Here is an 11314-nt window from a genome sequence, read left to right as displayed (position 1 = left end):
TAGTGCCACGTAGGCCGAAAAGGGGTAGAAAATTATTAATAAAATAAGTTTAGGGGGGTAATAGGACCTTAGTATAGTATAAGTGTGTCTCTGAGATTTCGGGCATAGATTGAGGGTGTACTTGTGCATTATCCCTATATTTTTAGATGAAATTTTTTATGTCCAAAACTTAATTAATTATAAGACAAAAAATATTTTTTTTCATAAATTAGATACATTATCAGTGACGAAATAATGTGTCACTGATAACTTCAAATTTGTGACTAACACTTCTTAACAAATGTCGCCAATTAATTTTTTGGTGGGAAACTTCAGTGGACAAAACTTTGCTACGAATTTTTATGTTTCGTCACTCAAAGTATGTATTTCATATATTTAAGCACGAAAACTAAATTTTGTCACTAAAAGCAAATAATTAGTGACGAATTTGATGTCGTAGTTTTGTCATAAAATAAATACACTATTAGTGACGAAATAATGTATCACCGATAATTTTAAATTCGTGAATAAAATTACTTTAAAAATGGCGCCAAATAATTTTTTGGTGGGAAACTTTAGTGGACAAAAATTTGCTACGAATTCTTATGTTTCGTTACTAAAAGTATGTGTCTCATATATTTAAGTACGAAAAGTAAATTTTGTCACTAAAAGCTAATAATTAGTGACGAATTTGATGACGTATCTAATAATTCATAAGTATATATCATATTTATTGTAGTTTATGGCTGCGAAGGTGGTAGATACTCCGACGGTGATGGACGAGACAATGGTAGTTGTGGTTGTGGTGGTGGAGGTTGCTACAAGTGTGGTGAGGACAATCGTTATGCATGTGAATCCACCAATGGTGGTCATTGATTGTGACTTGAAGTCTAACTGCTACTAAAAAAGTTAATCAAAGGAATTTTTGTATATAGAGAGAGTCAGTGAGTGAAAAAAAGAGAGAAGAGAAGTGTGATTTGTATAGTTATTTTTCAAACGGATACATTTAATTTGGTCCACTAATTATTCATTACATTTGAAAAAATAATTATTGACTAATAATAATATAGTCAATACTCTTAAGATCCGTGAATTTTGACTAGGAAAATTTTCTTAAGGTCCAATAAGTAATTTACTTATCAAAAAGAATATTTCATTAGTCATAAGTTTATAATCAACCAATAATATTCAAAAGTAAGTGAATCACTAAAAGGGAATTTATTAGTTTAGTTACAACTTATAGTATCTTTGAAAATAATAATTTTTTTAACAAAATAAGTAAAGATGACATGTGTTGTAAATATATAATTACCTTGTACCTTCAATTTCTCCTTTCTCCATTAATTTTTTTCAATTTCTTGCTTGAAATATTGATATATTACATAAATCAGATCTAATGGCTAAGATGTAATTTATCAAAGTACATATTTAATCATAATTTATAAAATAAATATATTACATGTAAGGAAAAACAATAGTGCTCCTCCTTTTTGTTTATCTTTCACGCAAAATATTAATCTTTCATTCTCATTTTACATTAATGTTTTATCGCATTTTTATTTGAGACTTTCTGTTTAATATTTGTTGTATTTAATATACCTAGGAACATGGGCCCTTTTGAAAAATAAATAAATTATGGAAAAAAAATTTTGGCCAGAAAAGTTTTGGTCATAATTTGGCCATAATAGTAAAAGCACATGTTCACAGTATGAACTAGTTTGTTTTTGAATATTTTTACCCTTTAACTCAAATAGAGAATATATTCTTCAATTATATTTCCAATGCATTAGAAATGATTGATGAGACTAATTATTTATGATTCTATATTTAAATATTAAAAATGAACCACAAAATATATCTATCAAAAAAATCATAAGTATCACCACCCTTCTCTCTTGAAATTTTCAATATCTAAAAAATTAATTTACCAAAAAAAATTAAAATTTTAAGCGTAGTAAAAAACTATATAACCAAAAAAAATGTAAAAAACTATAGTATCTTTGTTTTAGTTTGAAAAATTCCTCCTTTTTACCTTTTTTTTAAAAAATTATTTATTTTCTATTTCTGATGCCTTAATGATAAAAAGGGAAAATTTTAAAAGTATAAAAAGAGGAATAAAGTGTAGATGATCTATTTTACTTTATATTTTCTAATCTAAAAAAATATATTACATCTAAATTTTAATATTAAAATTTTTACTTAAAATTAATAATCTGAAATTAATCGAGTTGGCAAAATAATTACTCCTATTTATTTGAAGGAGTTGTTATTAGAAATTAAATTTTTAGAAATAAGTTAAATAATAGAAGTAGAGTATATTTTATTAGATTATACTTAGAATGTATGTGAGCGAAATATGAAGAAAACTGAAACTATAATAATATGTCTCGTATTATGTAATTGTCTTCATATCTCAATCTCAGATGAATCATATCATAATAAAGACTCATCAAAATTAGTACTTTTTTTTATTTGAGTAGTAGAGATGCATACAAATATTATTTGGATGAAAGTGTTGATGGAACTTCATTGAAAAGTTATAATAACATCGAACGGATATAGAAAAATCTTTATAATTTCAAAATAATCTTTTATAAAAATAAATTGAAAGAAAAACATCTTTATAGTTCTCCGATGATAATGACATTACCGATACTTAAATAAGCTCTAATTAAATAATCTGATTAATTATTGTGTAAACAAATGTAAATTATATATTATTATTTTTAATATAATCTGAAAAATATTACAATAAAGACAGTCAAAACTCAAAATGCTTTTAATATATTATACAAATCATAAAATTCATATAACTTATGAGTATCAATCCTAATTAATTACACTAAACATTTTTATATTATATATATTCAATCAAAAATAGACCCTCTATATTTTGAAATCAAACATTCACGTTCTCTATATTACAAAAATCATAAAAAAATTATCCACCAATAATGTTATTTCTAATTTCCTAACAATATATATAAATATTGTATAATATGAATGTTCTACATAAATGAAATTCTATCTAACTAATTATATATACATAATTCTAAAGCAAGAAAATAAATAAAAAGAAATTACACATAATAAATATTGCATTTAAATAAAATTATAAATAAAGTACGTATTTATAAATTACACAATTGAAACAATATTTTATAAAGTTTTTTATTTTTTATTTTTGTTGAAAGTGAACTGAAGTCAAAAGGATTTTATATTTGTAAAACTTTTATTTGTTTGAAACAAGAAAACCCATTTGAACTTAAGAAGAGATTGAAAACTTTTATCAAAACTAAAGCATGAGAAGTAGTAAAAGCAAAATAAATTTAAAAAGGTGAAATTGAAAAAACTTTATCATAAAGCAAAAGGCGTTGGTAAATTATATCTAAAATGCAAAGTAACTGATTCGAAGAGTAAGGCAGACTGAGTTATGTTGTTTAGCAAATTCTAAGCGATTCGAGAGAATAAATTGTCACTAGAATTCTCAAAACATAAAACGTCATACACAACAAGTAACAAATGTAAATTACACGTAGGTAGTTAGAGTAAATAAAAGAACATTAAAGATACGCAAAATTTATTTAACAAAAATTACTAATAGAGAAATGAATGTATGTCTCTTCCTCCCAATCCGTAGTTCATTTATGTTAGGATGGATTTTCTAGGGAGCGAGAACCACAAACAAAGATGCAGATGCACGTTGTTAATATGAGACACTTCGACTTGGGTGGTTAATGTGCCAAACAAATAAAAGAACATGAAAAGTTAGAGAGAGTGATTTTATTCTTAAAAGTGTATATTATCTTTCTGTCTTTTCTTTCTTTTCTTTCACACAGGATATTTTTTCATTCTCATTTTATGTTATTTTTCATTGCATTTTTGTCTGAAACTTTCTCTTTTTAATAACATTTATTGAATTTTAAATACCCATGACCACGGGCTTTAAAAAATATACACTATATTGATATAAAATTAGAGAAGAATATCATGTTATTCATTCATATTGGTTTCAGTTGTGTAGCTGCCGCCACTTACCCACCAAAATGCGCCTCCTGATCTTAATTCATTCTTTTTCTTTTTTTCTCTTTTTTGGGTAAAGAGAAGAATGGGTGAGCAAAGAGGAAGAGGGAAACTAGTTTATATAAACATCTCTTAAGAATTATTTTAATTTTTTTGCAAAGAGAATAATGAGTGAATAGAGAAGGAAGAGGGAGAGTGGTTGATATATTTATAGTTTAATTACATTAAGCTACATTTTTGGCATATCAATTACAATAATACATAAAAATAAAATATGATGATCCCGAAAATGCATAAATATCTACTTAACATATGTCCGAAATCTCAGAGACACACTTATACTATACTAAACTCTTATTACCACCCTCAACTTATTTTATAGTAAATAATATTTTATCCCCTTTCGGCCTACGTAACACTATCTTGTGGGCCCAGCATTTGTTGATATTTTTTTTTCTAAGCTAGTGTCAGGTAGGCCGAAAAAAGGATAGAAAATTATTTATAAAATAAGTTTAGAGGTAACATGACCTTAGTATAATATAAATATGTCTATGAGATTTCGGACATATGTCGGGATAGCTATGAATTTTTCCATGATGATGCAAATAACCATTTTAAATAGCTATCAAAAGTTCATATTGAAAAAATGATTATTTAATTATTAACTAATGGTAGTTATTATACTCTAACTAGTTTAGTTAAAGTAAAAATTACGTCAATTTTGTCGAGGTCGACTAGCTAACTTCCCAAAATTGTTTTTATTAAACAAAACCAAAGTAAAGAGAATTTTGCATATAGGTAAGTGAATCACAAAAAAAAGGTCTATCAAAGGAAAAATCTCTCAAAAGGAAATTCAGTAGTCTTGTAGAATTGTATATGAGAGATAAATACAATTGCTTTGGGGTTTTCCATTAGCACAACGAGATATATATAGTTACATAATTACAGTGGGATGAAGCCCAGTAAACAGAGTCTAAACCTAAACCTAATCTTGGTCAACACTCCTCCTCAAGTTGGAGCATGAACATCGTGAATGCCCAGCTTGGATAAAAGAAATGAAAAATTAGGATGCGATAGAGGTTTAGTAAACAAATCAGCTCGCTGGAGTTGCGTGGGAACGTAGTGGGTCGAGAGCTCGTGACGTCGTACGCATTCATGTACGATATGGCAATCAATGTCGACATGTTTCATCCGCTCATGAAATACTGGATTAGCTGCGATATATAGGGCAAATTGGTTATCACAATATAACCTCGGAACTGAGGTAGTCGCGACTCCAAGACATCCGAGGATATGCTGAATCCACCGAATCTCGTAGCAAGTATCAGCCATGGCCCGGTACTCAGCTTCGGCGGAAGAACGAGAGACTGTAGTCTGTTTATTGGTCTTCCAAGAGATGGGAGATCACCCCAACATAACAAAATAGCCGCTGACAGACTTTCTGGAGAGAGGACATGTAGCCCAATCAGAGTCACAATAAGCCATAATTTGTAAGTTACTGTCTGCTCTGAGAAGAATGCCCTGACCCGGATGACCCTTGAGGTAACGCAGCACGCGCATAGCAGCATTGAGATGGTCAACTCTGGGCTCGTGCATAAACTGGGACAGGAGATGAACTGAATAGGCCAATTCCGGGCGCGTAATCGTCAGATAGATGAGACGACCAACCAATCGACGATATTTGCTGGGATCGCGAATCGGTGCGCTGGTCGACGTGGCCAAGCCGTGACCAGGGGCAAAGGAGTGGAGGCCGGTTTGCAGTCGGTGAGTCCGGCCTCCTGCAGAATTTCCATTGCATATTTGCGTTGGCACAACACTAAACCAGTTGACGAACGGGCACATTCGATTCGTAGAAAGTATTTTAAAGGCCCCAAATCCTTCAGCTGAAAACAATTGTGCAAATATTTTTTGAATGAAGCACATAGATTGAGGTTGTTACCTGTGACTAAAATGTCGTCGACGTAAATCAAGATGGCCAGAAAGTCGGCGCCGCGTCGAAAAATGAAGAGCGTATGATCCTTATGAGCTTGTTTGAAACCATAACGCCTCAATGCAATTGTAAGTTTTTCGAACCAATTTCTGGGTGATTGTCGGAGACCATAGAGAGATTTTTTCAGTCGACATACTTTGCCTGGGTGTGCATTAAAATAACCGGGTGGAAGTCGCATGTAGACCTCTTCAGTAATATCCCCATGTAAAAAGGCGTTATTTACATCAAGTTGGTGAATCTCCCAATTCTTGGCAACGGCAACGGACAATAAAATTCGTACAGTTCCCATTCGGGAAACTGGAGCAAACGTATCCGTATAGTCTGTTCCAAATTCCTGATGATTTCCCAGAACAACCAGTCGTGCCTTGTCCCGTTCTTTAGATCCATCAGCATGGAATTTTGTCTTGTACACCCATTGACACCCCAGAGCGCGTCTACCGGCTGGAAGATCAGTCAACACCCAAGTTTGATTGTTTTCCAAGGCTCGAATTTCTGTTTGCATAGCCTCCCTCCAATTTGCAAATTTAACAGCATCCCAAAAGGATCGGGGGACGTCTGTAGCAGAGATGGCAGCCAAGAAGCCACGATACCTGTCGTGCAATTTTTCATAACGAATGTAGTTAGTGATAGGGAACCGTGTACCTGAACGAGGAGTGGTCTAAGGGCGAGTAACGGGAGGTACATGAGTAGCAGATTGGCACACATATTCAGAAAGGTAGCCAGGTGGATGACGAACGCGACTTGAAGTCCGGGCAGGTGGTGGAACCACGCCCGGGTCGACGGGAGGTACGGTGGTTGTAGGCTCTGTGGAGGTAGTGGATTCGGGCTGCTGTGGCGCAGTGTTGGGCTGCTGAGTAATGGAAACAGCGTTTGGGTTGGGTGACATGGTAGAGACAGTGACGGGAAAGTCTGCTGCTTGTTGGACTGTTGGTGTGTATTTCGTGGGCTGCGGGTTGGTAGGCGTAGGTACGAAAGGAAAAATCGTCTCATCAAATGCGATGTCACGCGTATGAAAGAAACGATGAGTTTCCAAATCGTATACCCGCCAACCTTTCGTCCCGGAATGATAACCGAGAAACATACATTTGAGACTGCGGGGTGCCAATTTATTTGGTGGGCGCTGGATATTGCGGACAAAACACAGGCACCCGAAAACACGTAACTGGGAAATATCTGGTGGGGTTTTATTTAGCATTTCGAATGGATATTTGCCACCGAGGACACGGCTAGGTGTGCGATTGATGAGATAAACTGCAGTACGTACACACTCCCCCCAAAATTCGACTGGTAGGGACGCCTGGAACATTAAGGAGCGTGCCACGTTTAATATGTGACGGTGTTTGCGCTCGACCCTCCCATTCTGTTGGGGGGTTCCGACGCATGATGTTTGGACAAGGACGCCCATGTCGTGGTAAAACTGACGAAGAGGGTTATTAAGAAATTCGGTACCATTGTCAGATCGGATAATTTTTATAGTTTTATGGTACTGAGTTTGGATCAAGGTAAAGAATTGTTTTAAGCAAGTTGTGACTTCACTTTTATCACTTATGAGGTACACCCATATAGCTCGAGAGTAATCATCTACAATAGTCAAAAAATAATGTGACCCAGAAGATAGACAGGTAGAGTAAGGACCCCATAAATCACAATGAATTAAATCAAAAATGGAAACAGCTTTATTAGAACTAGAAGGAAAACTTGAGCGAGTTTGCTTGGAATAAAAACAGATCTCACACGACTCTAATTGTTTGATATCTGAGGGGGTTTTATTAAAAAGAGGGGAACATAAAATTGTAGGAGATGGATGACCCAGTCGCTTGTGCAACAACTCGACCTGGTCGACTCTAGAAGTGGACACGAAAGCTTGAGACTGGAACACGTATACCCCGTTAGGAGCTGTACCCCGACCAATCTCCGTTGTCGAAACACGGTCCTGTAACACACAACAACAATCATCAAAAATCACACGACACTTGTTGGACTTAATCAGGCATCCAACAGAAATCAAGTTGCATTTCAAATTAGGGACGAACAACACATTTTTCAATATTAAATTGGCAGAAATCTGTACGCTACCACAATAATTTGCCACAACACGAGTGCCATCCGGGAGACCAATAGAACACTCAGGGACAGACATAATATCATAAAGTGATGAAAAATTACCCGTCATGTGATGTGAACCACCACTATCAATTAACCAATCGGGTGACAAAGCATGAGCCGTACCCGTGTTATTGCCTGATTGTGTAGGAGTGTCGAGCATATTTAATAATCGAGTCATCTTCTCAGCCGACAGCCCTGGAAAGTTCCCGCCTTGGCTGCTGCCGGTCGTCACTGCTGGTGAAGTTGGACTGTCTGCGTGTGCAGCCATGCCACCACCGCGGCCTGCAGATTGTTCACGGCCAGATGGTGGACCACGACCTCCTCGACCCCCGCGTCCTCCCCCACGACCCCTTCTTCCTCCGCTGGGAAAGCCAATCAAAAGAAAACACCGTTCAGCAGATTGACCATTTTTCCCGCAATGGGTGCATTTGTATTTCAGAGGTGGTGTGGGTTGAGTTTCAACCGCGAATGCTAGTCCATCGGTTTGGTCATCGCGGTTACGCACAATTGACTTGTGTCTCTCCTCTTGAGAGACAAGATAGTAGGCTTCATTGAGAACGGGAAGTGGACGGGTGCCGAAGATTTGGGAACGAGTGGCTCCGAACTGTGCATCATCGAGTCCGAGAAGAAACGCATGTGTATTCTCCCCCTCAAATCGAAGACGCATTTTTGCAGCTGCAGGACATACACACCCTCAGGTTGGATCAATCGAACCATACAATTGGTTCCAAATAGTTATAAACTGATTGTAGTACGAGACTACAGATTGACCTTTTTGTCTCAACATTTGTAGATCGGACTTTAACTGCCACGATTTTGGAGCATTCGTGCCTCCGTACCTTGCCGTTATATCAGTCCACAATTCGTGGGCAATTTTGTGAGCGACGATACTTGGCTGGATTGTCTCGTCATACTGTTAAAAATCCACGAACATATAATTGAGTTGTTCGCTTTCCAGGCATCAAGTTCCAACTCGTTCGTGGGTTTTGGAAAACCCTTTTCATATAAAAAACCAATCTTGCTTCTGCCTTCGAGTGCATTACAAATAGCTTGCTCCCAAACGTCAAAATTATCTCCCTTCAGTAGGTAATTTGGTTAGAGAATTGCTTGGTCCTTCTGACGGGTGTAAATAGTAGACGGAGCTCGGATCATGGATCGGTCGAATCTTCGCAGCAATCGTTGCGGAAACGGTGCTGGGTTGGGTGGATTCGACGGTAATGATTTCTCGTAGGGCTGTGGCGATCAGCAGTTGGGCAGGTTTATTGTGCGAGATTGCAACGACGATCGGGAGATCGTATGTTGGCAGCGGCAGTGGTCGACTCTCGGCTAGGATTTGATTCCCGGTCGAGGCTCTGATACCATGTAGAATTGTATATGAGAGATAAATACAACTGCTTTGGGGTTTTCCATTCGCACAACGAGATATATATAGTTACATAATTACAGTGGGCTGAAGCCCAGTAAACAGAGTCTAAACCTAAACCTAATCTTGGTCAACAAGTCTAATTACAACATAATGGGTAACAATGATTTATTAGTATATTGTATGCTTGTGAAATTAAATTGAATGTTATTGATTTAAAAATAAAGAAAAGTGACACGTCAATGCTTGTCAGCTAAAGTCGACAATAACTTGTTTGAAAGGGTTGTTGCACTTTAGTCAAATAATAAAGATTTATTTTTGTATCTGACTGCATATTTTTTTATCTTTTTTATTTCTTCAACATGACACATGTCGTTCTTATACATTAAAGCATCATTTCTTTATATACATAATATTTTTAATTTTCTTATAAAATAAAAATTTATGGCTATACTCGAAGTTTTTTTTTTCTTTTCTCAAAAGTTTTTCCTTTTAACCGTGACAGTGGGACAAACTTTCTATATTTGACATAACAATTATTATTAAAGAAAAATTAATCAGAACGTCCGTAAATTATTATTATAAAAGATATTACACTTCATATCTACTAAGTATTTGATTATAAAAATACTAGCACATATAGAGGGTTATATTATTGGTATGTTCTACATATATTTTCAATTAAAAATTTATGTTGCATATTTTTAATGGTCAAAACATTTTTATAAGTGTGGAATCATTTTCTAAACCCACTTTAATAGCGATACATAACCTGCTTGAATTTGTTCACAATGTGTTTTTGTTCACATAATACAATACATTTATTAGCAAAAGAGCATTTTTGACCCAATAAATATATTTTTGGATCAGTTAACATGAAAGAACATTTTAAAATTGAACTATTAGCGAAAGTATTTTTGTTCAATTTAAATATAATTTTAAAATGGAAAAATTATATATAATGACAAACTAATAAATTAAATTAAATATTGTAATCACACTTTGATTTAGTTGTGTCCCGTAGCAAACTTTTTGTCAGTCATCTCTCTCTCTCTCAAACTCTCGCTTGCCACTCTCCTCTCTCTCTCTCTCTCTCCATCTATCGCTCGCTTCCTCTCACTTTTATACAAACACAAGTGTATAAAATGTGTTTCTATTTGTATAAAGCGAGAAAAATTATATATATATATACATATATTTTCGTTCCCCTCTCTCCCCTCTTTCAGATCTCGCTCGCTATCTCCCAGATCTTGCTCGCCACCCTCGCCTCTATCGCTTATACAAAAAAAAAACAGATTGTATAAATTGTGTTTTTGTTTGTATAAAGCAAGAGAAAATTGTATATACATATGTAAATACATATATCTTCGTCTTGTATACTTATAATTATACAATAAAAATACTTCTCTGCCCAGTTTATTTTGCATTTCTCTCTTTCTCGTTTTATACATATTCAAATGGTATATAATTTTTCTCTTTCTCGTTTTATAAAATTTGATTCAATTTTATATTCCCTGCCCAAACCTCTTTTGCCATTCTCTCTTTCTCATTTATACAAATTCAAATTGTATATAATCGTCCTATATGATTATAATTACACAATACAAAATTTTTCCTGCCCATTTCTCTTTTGCTTTTCTCTTATATATATATATATATATATATATATATATATCTGTGTGTGTGTGCGTGTGTGCGTGTGCGCGCGCGTGTGTGTGTGTGTGTGTATAAATATATATATGTATATATATATATATATGTATATATATACATATATATGTATATACATGTATATATATATATATACATATATATATATATATACATATATGTGTATATATATATATATATAT

Source organism: Solanum pennellii, chromosome 2, assembly GCF_001406875.1.
Source record: "Solanum pennellii chromosome 2, SPENNV200".
Classification (NCBI taxonomy): domain Eukaryota; kingdom Viridiplantae; phylum Streptophyta; class Magnoliopsida; order Solanales; family Solanaceae; genus Solanum; species Solanum pennellii.
The sequence above is the reverse complement of the archived record's forward strand: the minus strand, read 5'-3'. Positions refer to the sequence as shown.